Raw genomic sequence first — 13,316 nt, forward strand, 5'->3', positions numbered from 1 at the left:
TCGGCATACGCTCGAAAGTGTATGCTTTTCGGACTCCAACTTCGGAGACGAAAAAAAATAAAGGGATAAAAGATGTTTGTGTTAGAAAACATTTGAACTTTGAAGACTATAAGGATCTGTTTGAAACTGGGAAGGAGCCCGAGCGGGCACAATTTGTACAGTTTGTACGGAAAAAAAACTGGTGAAATTCGTAGTGAAAAGCGTAGTAAAATCATGATGGCGCCAAATGATGTCAAACGTGTACAGTTATACAATCCAGACACAGGCGAATGGCTGGCAGAAACATGGCCGATAGGACGGAGTTCCTAACGGAGTTAACTTTCATATCCATTTAGTCCGTAATATCGCATGTAACGCTCGAGCGGCAGACTAAATCCTTCTTGTTTTTGTATTTCTAGTGCCTGATGAAATATGTTTTCAATAAGTTCTGAGGTGCGTTCCGAAAGGGTATCTTTATCCTCTACTTTCTTTATAGATGCACCTTTTTCTTGTATTTGTGTAAGCAGCTGTTTATATTGAACGTAATAATGTTTATATTTCTCTCACCTTTTTGATACTCCTGTTTTTCCTTGTATTACATCAATAATAACACCTGGTATAGGAGTTAAAGCTAAAAGAACTGGAACTGTCGGAATTGCCGCTATTACAGCTGAACTTACAAGAATTCCCTTGGTCACATTAAGAGCCATATCAATTCGACCCATTAATTTATAACTGTGGCGATATGCAGCACTAGTTCTTTCGATATAGTCAGCTAACTGTTCAACGCTTTCAACAACTGAGACGTGCATTTTTTTTACTGTATATGTAAGGGATGATAAAAAATAATTGTAGTAATATAGAGAGACAATATGGCAAAAGGAGGAGAAGATATACCACTCCAGGATTTCGATGATGCAAATTTGAATGATGATGATGCTGCTACTGCTGAAACATCTTTTTTCGACGATAATGCCTTTGCAGAAGCCGATCCTTTACTGGATAGCCCGCAGGTGGATCGTTTGACTGGACAGAGAGTAGAAATTACAAAACAAATGGCGGACCAATACTTAGATATTAATATGATTACTGATGAGCATAAACGAATATTAATGCATGAGAATGCTAGTATTAGGAATGGAGAGCTGTATTATCGAGACGCCAGGCTGACATCAAATAAAGGAAAGAGGTATTTAATGCTCTCCTCAATAAAGGTAAAATACCTCCAGATTTTGTATCACAATTGACTAATGATGAAGTGAAAATGTTATTGAGAAGGCAGGCCGATAGACTGAAACCATACGACATTGGACGACTCAGAGATAGAATAACATATTTACGAGAAAATTTTAGCGATACTGGCGATGAAATACATACTATCGAAAATAAAATAAAAAAACAATCTAAACCCCGAATATAGAGCTATTAATGATGAATTAAGGATTGCGAATATGCGTCTTGGCGAGCTTAACAATGAAAAAGTTAAAATAAGGCTAGAGAAAAAAAAGTTGAAATCAGTTAAAGGAAATTCCTGAAACACACATCCAAGCAAAAGAAAAAGCCGAAAAACTACTAGCTGAACTCATAACAAGAGAAGCTAAAATTGTTGATCGAATTGAACATGAACTGATAAGATCAGTGAGGCACGTGAAAGTCTGGCTACGACTAGGTCTCTTTGTGATGTAATTTCCGATCCAGAATTGTCACTGAGGCTGAAGCTGACAGAATTATTTAAACGACATGGTATTACAATCGCTGCAATACTGACTGCCCTTGGAATGACAATATCAACAATTGCCTTGGCTGTGACTAAAGGAGGACGGTCAGCAGGAACTGGCGGCTCTGGAGCAAACAATGGTTCGTGTCCGCCTAAAGTATATACAAAAGTGAAACAAAATTGTAAAGCAATTTTTCGAATGGTTAAAAACCTTGGCCGCAAAAAGTGCTGCTGCAATACCAGGTTTAATCAGTTCCCTCGTTAGTTTTCTATTAAAAACAGCAGGATCGGTGGTCGGATTTGTGCGAGAACAGCTATGGATATTTTTAACAGGTTTAACATTAATCATAATAAATAAAATTATGTATTGATATATGACCCCGCATGTTTGGTGAAAAGAATATTGCAAAGTTTCTTTCTAAAAATAAAGACCTGTTTGGTTTCTCTGTCGAATTGGAATGGTGCAAACTCCGACGAGTAAATCGACATATCCTTCGAGCAAATCCAGGTGTCCGACTCAAAGATGATAATCTATATAACATATTAGCTTTCATTAAGGAATGTCAAAAGACTAACTTCTTTAAGCGACTAGAATTCATAAACGTCTTTCAGGAGGTTGATGATGACCTGGAGGTCCAACATTTACAAGAATATTGGGTTCTTCGATTGATTCGCGACACAAGTAATCGATTTATCTTTCAGTCAGATGGAAATATTTATGTAAAGATGTGATTTATTTTTGAATTTTTTCTTCTGAGTTACTATATACAATACACGAAGTGAAAAGATGTGATTTATTTTCTTTTTAACTGTAATTTTTTTCTTCTACGCTACTATATACATTACACGAAAATGGGATACGATAGATCATTATTACCGAATTTCAGCAACCGAATACCGCAGGGAACGAAGTCAGAAAGAACTCATCATGTGGTTGCTCATAATCCAAGTGAGGCAGATCCAGGCCAGACACTTATCATACGGTGTCCAAAGTTAGAAAGCGGAGTAGTACTAGTTCCAGATACTTTTGACCTGGTTTTTGATCTCGAAGTAACGGGACATGAAGATAACCGAGTAGTTCAAAATGTTGCAAAAAATATAATCGAGCGTATGGTTCTCACATTTGAGGGGCAGGTACTTCTCAATTTGAATAAATATAACCTTATTGAATGTTATCGCGATCTCTTCAAACATAAAAAGGAGAGAACGAACATGACACTGTACGGAATTCAGAACGAAAATCTAAGAAAATGAGAAATGGCGCGGCAATGCAGATGCCACTGTCATGGACGATCTTTTACCTTTTGACACATATAAAACATAATATGCTATTCGTGTGACTCATCCCTCATAAAAGGGTCATGGGGTTGCATATCCATCAGCGTTAGGGAGTCATATCGAATGGGAAAATCACATTGGCACCCGCCTCCCAATTACTTGTTAGTAATCATACTACTACACCCAATTATAAATTAAAAAACATTCAAATGATATATGAAACAATCACTGATCCCACCCTCGCGATGACAACTGCTGGTTATTACAACAACGGTAAAAGTTATCTTTACGAGCATTTACATTATTTTAGAACAATCCCATTCAAAGAATCAACAACGGTTATCAATGAAAATATTAATGTACCACGACATAGCATGAGAGGTATCGTGATACTCTTCACTAAAAATCAGAATCAGTCAGAACTGAATAGCGAACTTTTCTTTAATCCATCCATTGAATCTGTGTCTGTAATGATTGAGGGTATTGCGAACTAAATATACGCTCAGAAGATGTTACCAAGACAATTTTGGTCCGAAGCACGACGGTATTTTGCTGAAGATAATGATTGGTGTGAAATTGATATAGATGAAGTCGATTATTTGAAGAACAAATTCTGTCTGTTTATTGATCTGCGTAGCTTTAAAGATATTGAATTTCATGGAAATGGTTTAAAAGTAATTAACACAAAAGATGGTATACAACTTGAAATAATAAAAATGGATACATCAGTGAAGGGTGTCGACGCTCGCGATGATAATATATTTGCTCATGTTTATGTTATCAGTGATGCAATGGTCTCCATTGAGAATAGTAGATTAAAGTCTATACTATTTTAATGGAAATGAAAATTGTCTCTGAAGGGACTCGAAAAAACTCCGTAGAAATTTTTCATGAAAACTGTAGAATTTCAGACCTCTGTCATGACATCATCGGCTGCTAAGCAACACTCGTTCCGAAGGTATTGCAAAAGCAGTATTGCAAAAGCCCTACCAGAATGGGAAAGCCCTACCGGAACGGTATTGTGCAACAGCGTTCCGTAGGGACTCCATAGGGGAAAATACTAACATAAGTGTTAATGCGGCTCCGTAGGAAAAATACTAACATAAGTGAAAATTCACATCTATATACTTACAACACAGCCAGAAGACGTGAATTCACATCTATATACTTACATCCAGAAGACGTTCCCCTGTCGGAACGGAAGAGCAGAATTTTATACTTACATCACAGTCAGAATCTATCGAACAAATGGTCTCCCTTCAATCCTGATAATAGAATGCTGTTGTAATGGGGAATTCCCCACTGAGTCATATATAGGTCACTCAGACTTGCGCAATGCGCTAGCTATGACTCACTGGGTAATCCCCTATCGGAACGGCTTACGCATATGCCATTTTTAGCTACAGCGAGGGGAATTTTTCCTTCCCTCCCTGTAGTTATTTTCGAATAAAATGGTGTAAAACATTCATCACAAATAACAACTAATTCTCACTACTTGCCTCAAGAAAGGGTGATCTTGCATGCTTGTTGCTGTACTTATTAAATATGCTTGTCAACATCTGTTGTTTGAAATGCAGAACAATCAACAGGCGAGTGTTGCTTTTGCCCATACAATGCCAACTTCTTCCAACTGGCGTATGAGAAATGATTCAGGAACAATTCTTTTTTGCCAGCCCGATTGTAATTCTCCGAGTTGTATTTAGCACTCAGTTTTTTCTCGAACAGATGTACCTTGCCTTGGAAGAGCTTAAAATCAACCAACATATTGTGGTTTGTCTTCATCATATTACAGTATCTGTCATACCTGCACTTTGTTGACAGCTGCGCTGAAGGCATCAATTTTGCGCGCTTGTTACTGCTTACACTATATTCAGACTCTCCCAAAGGCAATTTTCCTGCCTCTTCATCGATGACTTTTGTTCCCCTGGCAGCTATCGTCATAAAATAGCTACAGAAACTCATACTGCAATAGGAGCATCGACGTTGATCGACGGATTGTGTGTGTCTTCAAAGGGTCGAAATTTCACCGTTGGTTCCCTCGTAACTTATTTCAAGGATAAATAATTTGTATACAATCAAATGCTCAGCAGGCAGCATATATTAATGGCTTAGCACAGGAGCTTTGTTAGCTTACCGTGTAAGACGTCTCATAACCGATTGAGTGTTACTTAAATTTAGATACTTTATGCCAATTATATTAAGGAATGTAGAAATGGTATTAGCAACGTTATCGACATTGGTTAGTGTGGAGGTACGTACCAGCATCTTCCTGTTGCTGTTGATTGAATTTTTCTTATTTTAGAGGTTCGACAGGGTGAATATCGTGTTCCTGTTTGACGAATATCCAAACCTTATCACCCACCATGTCACAGTTGTTGTTGTTTTTGTTGTTGTTGTTGTTGTTGTTCCTTTATTCCTCCTCAAAACATGAGAAGAGTTACATCAACACATTAAATTACAGAGGTAGTAAGGGAAAAAAGTTACTCAAAAAACACTAAATTATACAAGTAAGCTTCTGACAGAAAGCAATACACGGAACTAAGTTCAGTTCTCAAGGCACATTTGCACAAAGTCCAGCACAATTTCTTGAAGAGTTGCTTGTTCACCAGACTCCTGGTAGTTAATCATGTAAATACTATCTCCTAAAATATTACCAATGAAGTCAAGGTCATTTAAGTTGAAAAGTGTTGCAGAAACAGTAATGCTCATTTTGTCGAAAAGACAGTTCCAAAAAGAGTCTCTTGCTATTGTTTTCTGACATGAATTGACATTATAATTGAACTAAAAGCGTAGGTGTGAGTGTATTGGCTTACATGAAAATGCGATAGACAATGATGCATTGACGTTAGAACTTCCATCCTCGATCAAATTGTTTTTGTCCTGTCAGTGTAAATTACGAGTTTGGTGGACGGACATGTTGCGTGCGTTTGGGTTTGTGATCTTTGTCTGACATGTATGTCGTTCCGATCTCCTTTTTATTGTGCAGGGGAGATTGACTTTCGTTCCTCATGGGTTTCAAATATGTCAAAAAATGCGAAGTTTGAATGGATTTACGATTTTTTTAATGCCAGTTAGTAAAATTACGAACGAAAATTGCAGCTTCCCATTTCATCGGCGCGACCATGCAAGAAACCTCCGTCTGTAAATTAATCACATGTTGTACCCACGAACATGAAAGGCCTCGATGACTCTAAAACACTCAGTGTGTAAGCTTGTAGAAATTTTTGTATTGTTTTTTCTCATTTAATTTGGCAAATTATCAGCAAATACCTCAATAATTCAAGGTAACCCTTTCTTCTCAATCGCTTCCTCGAGTTTCAAAGTCATACCAACGAAATGAGTAAAAATTTCGATGCAAAAATCGTGCATCGGCGAGAGTAGAGATTGAGCGTAATTCATACAGAGATAGCCATGATCGAGCTTGGTTTTAGTGTTTTCGTTTGAATTTTGGCCAAATAGTCGCTTTTTGAGCAGGTTTTGAAATTTTAAAGCATCTAAAAACATTAAAATGACTTTTCATTAACAAACGGAATAAATAAATAAGAAATTCAAATTCAATTATTTATCTACAAAATAAAAATATTTTGGCAAGCTGAATCATGCAGCTATAAAGTGAACGATCAATGTTTTGGACGAGTACGTTCCCCGACCTATCATTATGTGGCTATGTGGCGCTCGAATACGCAGTCAGTTTCTGTTCAACGGTATGAAATTTTCTTTCAGGCGAGGCGTTTCAAGTTACTCTTGAGAAAAGTTACTTATTTATCAGTTGTTGTTTTACCGTTTCATGACACATGTTTTTGATACAATCACTTGTTGACCTGAAAAACAAGGATATTTAGTAGTCTTTTTCAACAGACTTTTAGTATTGTAGCCGTGGTACAGCTGTCAAAATACTATCGTTTTTAAAGTACATTTTGAGTGAACTTTGCAAATGAACATTCTGAATCATTGTGTAATGTTATGCTTGGAATTTTGTTGCTGTTGATGTTTATTCGTGGTGTTTTATAATTATTGTTTAAGTTAGTTATATTTTGTGTTTCTTTCCATCATCAAACATTGACAAGTAAGCTTGTAAAACTAGCCTTAAATTACTTAAATTAGAATTATGTGTAATTTCTGTTTTGTTTTTGTAATATGTAAAGAAATAAATAAGTTGATTTCTTTTGATCCATTCCACTTATTGGTATTTTTTCCTGGTTTAAAGTCACTAATATCCTTAACCCTTAGTCTCTACAATCTTAGAAAAAAAATGAAACATGATTTATTTAATAAAAGAACTTATTGTGACACATTCAGTCATTTCCATAACTCTGGTTCAAAATTCAGTGTGCTATACTCATATCTTGGCAGTGCTGAACTCTTCTGTCATAGTATCTGCAATTGAAGAATTACTTCACATAGAATAATTTGTAAATATTAATCAGTGCTGTTGATTCAGATTATTTATTGTCAGGGTGTTGTCAAATCTTGTGTGTATATAAGTATGTCCGTTTCTGAGATGAGCTGTATTGGCATACAAAAGGAATTTGTTGATAACTGACAATTTAATTAATACAGTCGTTGCCATGGAAACACTTGGTGTAGGTTATTTTTTCCAAAGTAGATATTTCTTCATGAAAATTTTGCTATCAACTTTATAAACATTTCAAAAATTTCTTAAATTTTCATAGCCAGTGGTAAACTAACAAAAGTACATTCCAGTATATAGGTACATGCCGTGGCATGCATGCTCTCAGCATATATACGCATACGTGTATATATTTTGGTTTTTCTATCACATTTTTATATCATTTAGAGTAATTTTGTTGCTGAATGTTGATGGGTACTCATAACAAAGGGTTTTCTAGAGATAAAAACCCAGAAAAGATGGTTTGACGCTGTAAAATACTTGCTCAGACTTTGCGTATTTACATTTGTAACTTTTCATATTTTATCACCCAAAGTGAATGTCATTAGTTGTAAAAAGGGACATATTTGGTCAAAATTACAGTGATCGGGGAAGTAAGTTTACCATATTTATATTTGAAACTTGTTGAAAAATTGTTTTTCTTTGTTGATATGCTTTGGTTGCACTTTTTAAACGTCAGTGTTCTTGAGTAGATTTTTCCGAACATGGCTAATTTTCATATTTTACCGGCCCTATTTTGGTTACCCCGCAAAGGCACATTTTGCAGTAAAGTTAAACTTCACACTACATTTAAGACTATCTAATTACCTTTCCCCTGCATGACCTTTCCTTTTTTTAATTACACTACAGCAGCAGTGCATATAGATTAACAATGCTTAGTAAGTTCACAAATAATTTTGCATCAGAATGACAAATCTGCCAAAATTTGGCTAGACCAATCAAGTTTCTGCAAAAAATCAATTCACTGTCAGTGACAAGCTAAATTGACGTCTTTAATTATGTGTCCATTCAATATCCAAAGAATATCAAGGCTAACAATGACATGTAGAAAGTTTGTTTAGAATTACATTTTCGTTTTAAACTACAGTTCTTTGATGCAGTGTGGTCGTCTGGCATTCCATCATCACAGCAGATGTAGTGCATGCAATACACAGTCCACACTGTCCAATCATGTGTGCATGTTTTCCTGTTATAATTCAATCGGGTCAGAATTTTTAGCAAGGAACATACAAAATCTTGCAGATAAATCAATTGGGATGATCTATGTTGATCTATGGAAATTCCAAGTTTGGTAGACATGTGAAAATTATGTTTTTTGCCTTCATGTACAAGATGGCATGTTTACCAAGCTGGACGCTCACTGCTAAAAAAACCATAGGTTTTATTACAGTTTCACATTTCAACTCTTTCTTTACATCTTTCTCAGCAACATTCCCAAAACCTCTCTCCTTGCATCCCTGCGGCTAAATGTACTGAGGAGCAACAGTGTCATCATTGACGCTATTTTCACTGATTGGATGGATGCTGGTTTTATGCATATTTCTTATTTATTTACCAATGGTCATTTCATTCAGCAATGTGATCTTTTGAATAGATTGCAGAAAAAGAAATTGGATTATCCAGTATATGAAGTTAAAGAAAGCTAATACATATCAATGGATGCAATGTATGAGAACTCTAAGAACTAACTTAGTGGTAAATCGACAAAGAAAAACTATTTTGAAACAGAATCACCAAGGAAAATATGTAGACGTTTATATGTTATCTTGTAAAGATTTTTACTGGAACATTTTGATGAGACGTGTGGGGACATCGTATGCAAAAACAGTGTGGAAAACAGAATTGGTCAGTGTGCCAGTTGGCAGCTGACATGGTCAAGCAAGGTGAAAAAACATAACAATCAAGAAATCACTCAGTTTGTTTCTGTTGTATGACAAACTACCTCACAGATCAAATTTATTTAGATGGAAGAAGGAACCTTCTCCCATGTGTGAGCAATGTCTTTCTCTTGAAGACTGTGTGCATTTTCTTTTTGAATGTGCACGAGTAAACGATTTTGGGCGGCTGTTTTTCGGGGCCTTAACAAAACATACGATATCCAGTTAAACATGCGATGGAAACATGTTATATATGGTTGTTTTCTAGGAATGCCTAAGTTTGAAGCCTTGAATATGATAATTATAGTTGGCACTTTTACAGTATACAAGGCAAGAATTTTTGAAACAAAACAACGTGACAAGTTTATTGATTGGGGAATTATGTTACATTATGTCAAGAGAAACAGCATTATTTCAGAGTTGATAAATCACCTGTAAATCACTTACGATCAGTTGTATGTTTAATGTCTGAAGAAAAGAAAGCCGATCTTATAAAAAATGTAACGTAGGCCCGTAGCACGCTGTGAGTCAATGCTTATGGGTACAGAGCGATACACGGATTTCAGGTCGACTTTGGCCAGGTACGATCCTGGTTTGCACATAGCGACAGCGTGATCGATAGTTTCATATTTGAACGAGTTTGTAGATGCATATGAGTTCACGCTTTTGCCGGCAGGTTGACTGCAATCGTGAATGAGTCTAACCTGTTTGATTATTTCTTCGGCATAGCACCGAGACTGCTTATAATGTGCGGTTTACTTTTCGTGATCTTGTAATTTCCTGCTGATATCTCGTGCAAAATCTGTTGTCCCACCGCCTCACAGTAAGCAGGATCGTTGCATGAAGCATAATTCGTTCGTTCCACTTTTTCAAGGGGGTGCCAGGGTCGATGATGTCGAAACCGTATTTTATGCTGTTGAGAATGTAGTAGCAATCCTTGTCGTATTTGAGTTCGTTTTCCCATTTTTCCAGGCAATCAGTCAGAGGGCTAGCTACCTTATGCTAGGCTTGACCACCCGTTCTTGGCTGAGCTGCAAATTGTGGCGGTGTTGTGGGTGGTCTTTGCGGCAGCCGCCCTCTATGCACACGTGCGCGAAACGGCAGGAAGTGCTGTTTCAGCCGGCTGGTTTTTGGAATTCGAAGCAGATTTTGGTTTCTCGTGTGACAAAGTTGCGGCCCACAGTGTCCTTCGTAGTGTTTTTCTTGGGAGTATTTCCGTTTGCCTGGTCATTGTCGTTTATCAAGGTGATACAGTGGTAAATCGAGGTCAACGGAACCAAATGTGATTGAGTCCATCGCCTATTTCTTGCAATACTCGTAATAATACGATAAAACTGATGATGTTGTAAAAGAGTGTGCGTAATACCCGATATTAATTGTGTGATCGAGTACGCTAACATGTCCTTCGTGGACAGGCTGCGGTTAATAAGTGTCTTTATGATTCGGGCGTTGGCCAATATCCACTGAGTAAGGGAAACGCTGTCAGGTTTTGGTCTACGCTTGGTGGTCCGCATAATAAGCTTCATGTCCCCTTCAGCTGCTAGCTCCGTCTCGTCGGGAGAGTCCAGCGAAGCAGTCTTTGTGGTTATATAGTCCGGAAGCAGTAATGGTTTACACTCGTCCTTCGTTAGATTCGGGGATGTGATGCGCTGGTCAAATACGATGTCTTTTAGCGCGTCATTGCTGAAAGCTTCGAGGAGTTTGTTCAGTTCTGCATCTTTGGCAAGGGACTTTGCAGTCACCCCTGATGTTTCTGTCCCGGATGCAGGTTGGTTTTGCGGAGCCTGTAAGTTGTTCCATGTCCAGCAAAGCAGTCCGCATTGGCCTATAGGCAAGTTAAATCCGATGATGTCTTGATTGATGAGGCGCTTCAGGACATCGGTTGATAGGATGCCTTGTGTAGTTTGCACGTCGTATTAATCCTCCATTAGGCCTGCTGCCTCACACCATTCATGGAAACTTTGTGCTTCGTCTGGCATTGTTACTATTCCTTGGCAGCAACAATAACTTTGTGGACAAAGGTTATCCACATGTAAACGCTCTCAGGTCAAAGCCAGTTCTGATTAACTATTAGGTAGCATCATCCGGAGACCGTCTCACTCTAAGCCTCGAACCCGGCCCATTTAAACTACAATAAAACGAGTATTATTGTTCACAATTGGCACTGGGTATTACACAGACAACAAAGCTGTAACATAGGGCCAAGCAGAACACATCCTCAAACACCATGACATTACAAAGATGGACACAATGAAAACCAGAAAGGGTAATTTTCATCACAATTTTTATTAAGATTCAAATAAATAAAACTACAAGACATGACCTGCAGTCAGATGCTCTGTGAAAATAAAAAAAATACTTAAATTAGAATCGTAAATCATTACAAAAGAAGTGGAATGTACAATGTAATACATGTAATTCTGCCTCATTGCCTGTCTGACTGTAGTCACTGACTCGCGATTGCGCAAGGCTACCCTGAACTCAGTGAGCATTCTCCTGTAGCGACAGTGACACCCCTATAAATCGTTCCGTGATTTCGGCGAAATTTTCTTTTTGCTGGAGAATTATCACAGAAAGTGACTGAACACGGAATGTTATACTTGCATGCGTGAAATATCCCACAATCGGGAATTTTCGGTGATGTAATTTCGCACTATGAACTTTGGAAAGATATGGCGACAACAAAAGATGATAACACTAGCTGCAGTACAACTTGGAGACAGCAAAAGTCAGTGACAATAGAAGCATCCTCGAGCTCCACAAATCATTACCCGTAATCGGATAAAGGGCAGCCTACGGATGACGCAAAGAAGCCCTACAAGACCAAATCTGCGATGAGAAGGACTACAATAATTGCAATTTTACTGTGGAAAATGGCTGACAGTGACACTGACATGCTATGTCATGCATTTTTCCAATGGGCCTCTGTTAAGAAATACACAACATTGGGGACCAGGTAGTTTAAGTCTGCAAATTTCGTAAATTTTCAGCCGATCAGGGAAGGGACGGGAATGTTGACTTCATGCAAAAATTTGCTGTATTCTTGTTCATGTCAGAAGACTGTGGACAAATATCGAGCTGAATCTCTTGGAATTATTGACATGGAGGGCATGAAAGCACTGCTGCAATGGCAGGACGTTAAGACTATCTCAGTCTCACTCAATGTTTGCCTCGAAACATGATATCAACATAGGCAAGGCCATAGGTCCATTGTCATTGGACCTTTGACCCTTTACCATGATGTCACATGTCATAAAGCAATGCATTTGATTGGGTCATTTGAAGCAGCCATCTTCAAAATTCATTTCAAACGGATTGTCTGTTCAGTGAACAACTGGAAAAGTAGCTGTGTTTTTAACATCGATTTTGGGAGAAATTTTGGATATTTTTGCTCATCGAACATTCAGGAAACACTCAAAAGATGTTGGAGGATGATCTTTGATAGAATCTGAAGGGCTTGGCTGTTATTGCAATGGACACTATAATGGAAGCTAAGTTTGCTGATCCTTAAGCGAGTTTGTCAAGTTATAATGACACCAGTCAGGGATCACTGGTGTTTTGCAGTGACAATAGAAGCATCCTCGAGCTCCACAAATCATTACCCATAATCGGATAAAGGGCAGCCTACGGGATGACGCAAAGAAGCCCTACAAGACCAAATCTGCGATGAGAAGGACTACAATAATTGCAATTTTACTGTGGAAAATGGCTGACAGTGACACTGACATGCTATGTCATGCATTTTTCCAATGGGCCTCTGTTAAGAAATACACAACATTGGGGACCAGGTAGTTTAAGTCTGCAAATTTCGTAAATTTTCAGCCGATCAAGGGAAGGGACGGGAATGTTGACTTCATGCAAAAATTGTTTCAAATGGAACAAACATCTATTGGGTGATTTGCTGGGGCCTTTCAGACACTGACATCAAATATGGTGGCTGGTGTGAGAGCGGATCGTATTGACGAGCCCGAAAACAGAAAACTGAAGATGTCAGTTTGAAGGATCAGACAATGACAATGCGTCTGCAAAAACGAATAAAACTCATGCAAAAACC

General features: G+C 37.9%; 1 long non-coding RNA gene across 6 annotated transcripts in view; it reads left to right on the top strand.

Moving 5' to 3' along the window:
* The window catches only part of LOC139123281 (uncharacterized), a 417,909-nt gene that overhangs the window by 185,840 nt on the left and 218,753 nt on the right, over nt 1-13,316 (top strand). The gene's annotated exons all lie outside the window — the stretch shown is intronic.

This window comes from Ptychodera flava, chromosome 2 (genome assembly GCF_041260155.1).
Source record: "Ptychodera flava strain L36383 chromosome 2, AS_Pfla_20210202, whole genome shotgun sequence".
Lineage (NCBI taxonomy): Eukaryota > Metazoa > Hemichordata > Enteropneusta > Ptychoderidae > Ptychodera > Ptychodera flava.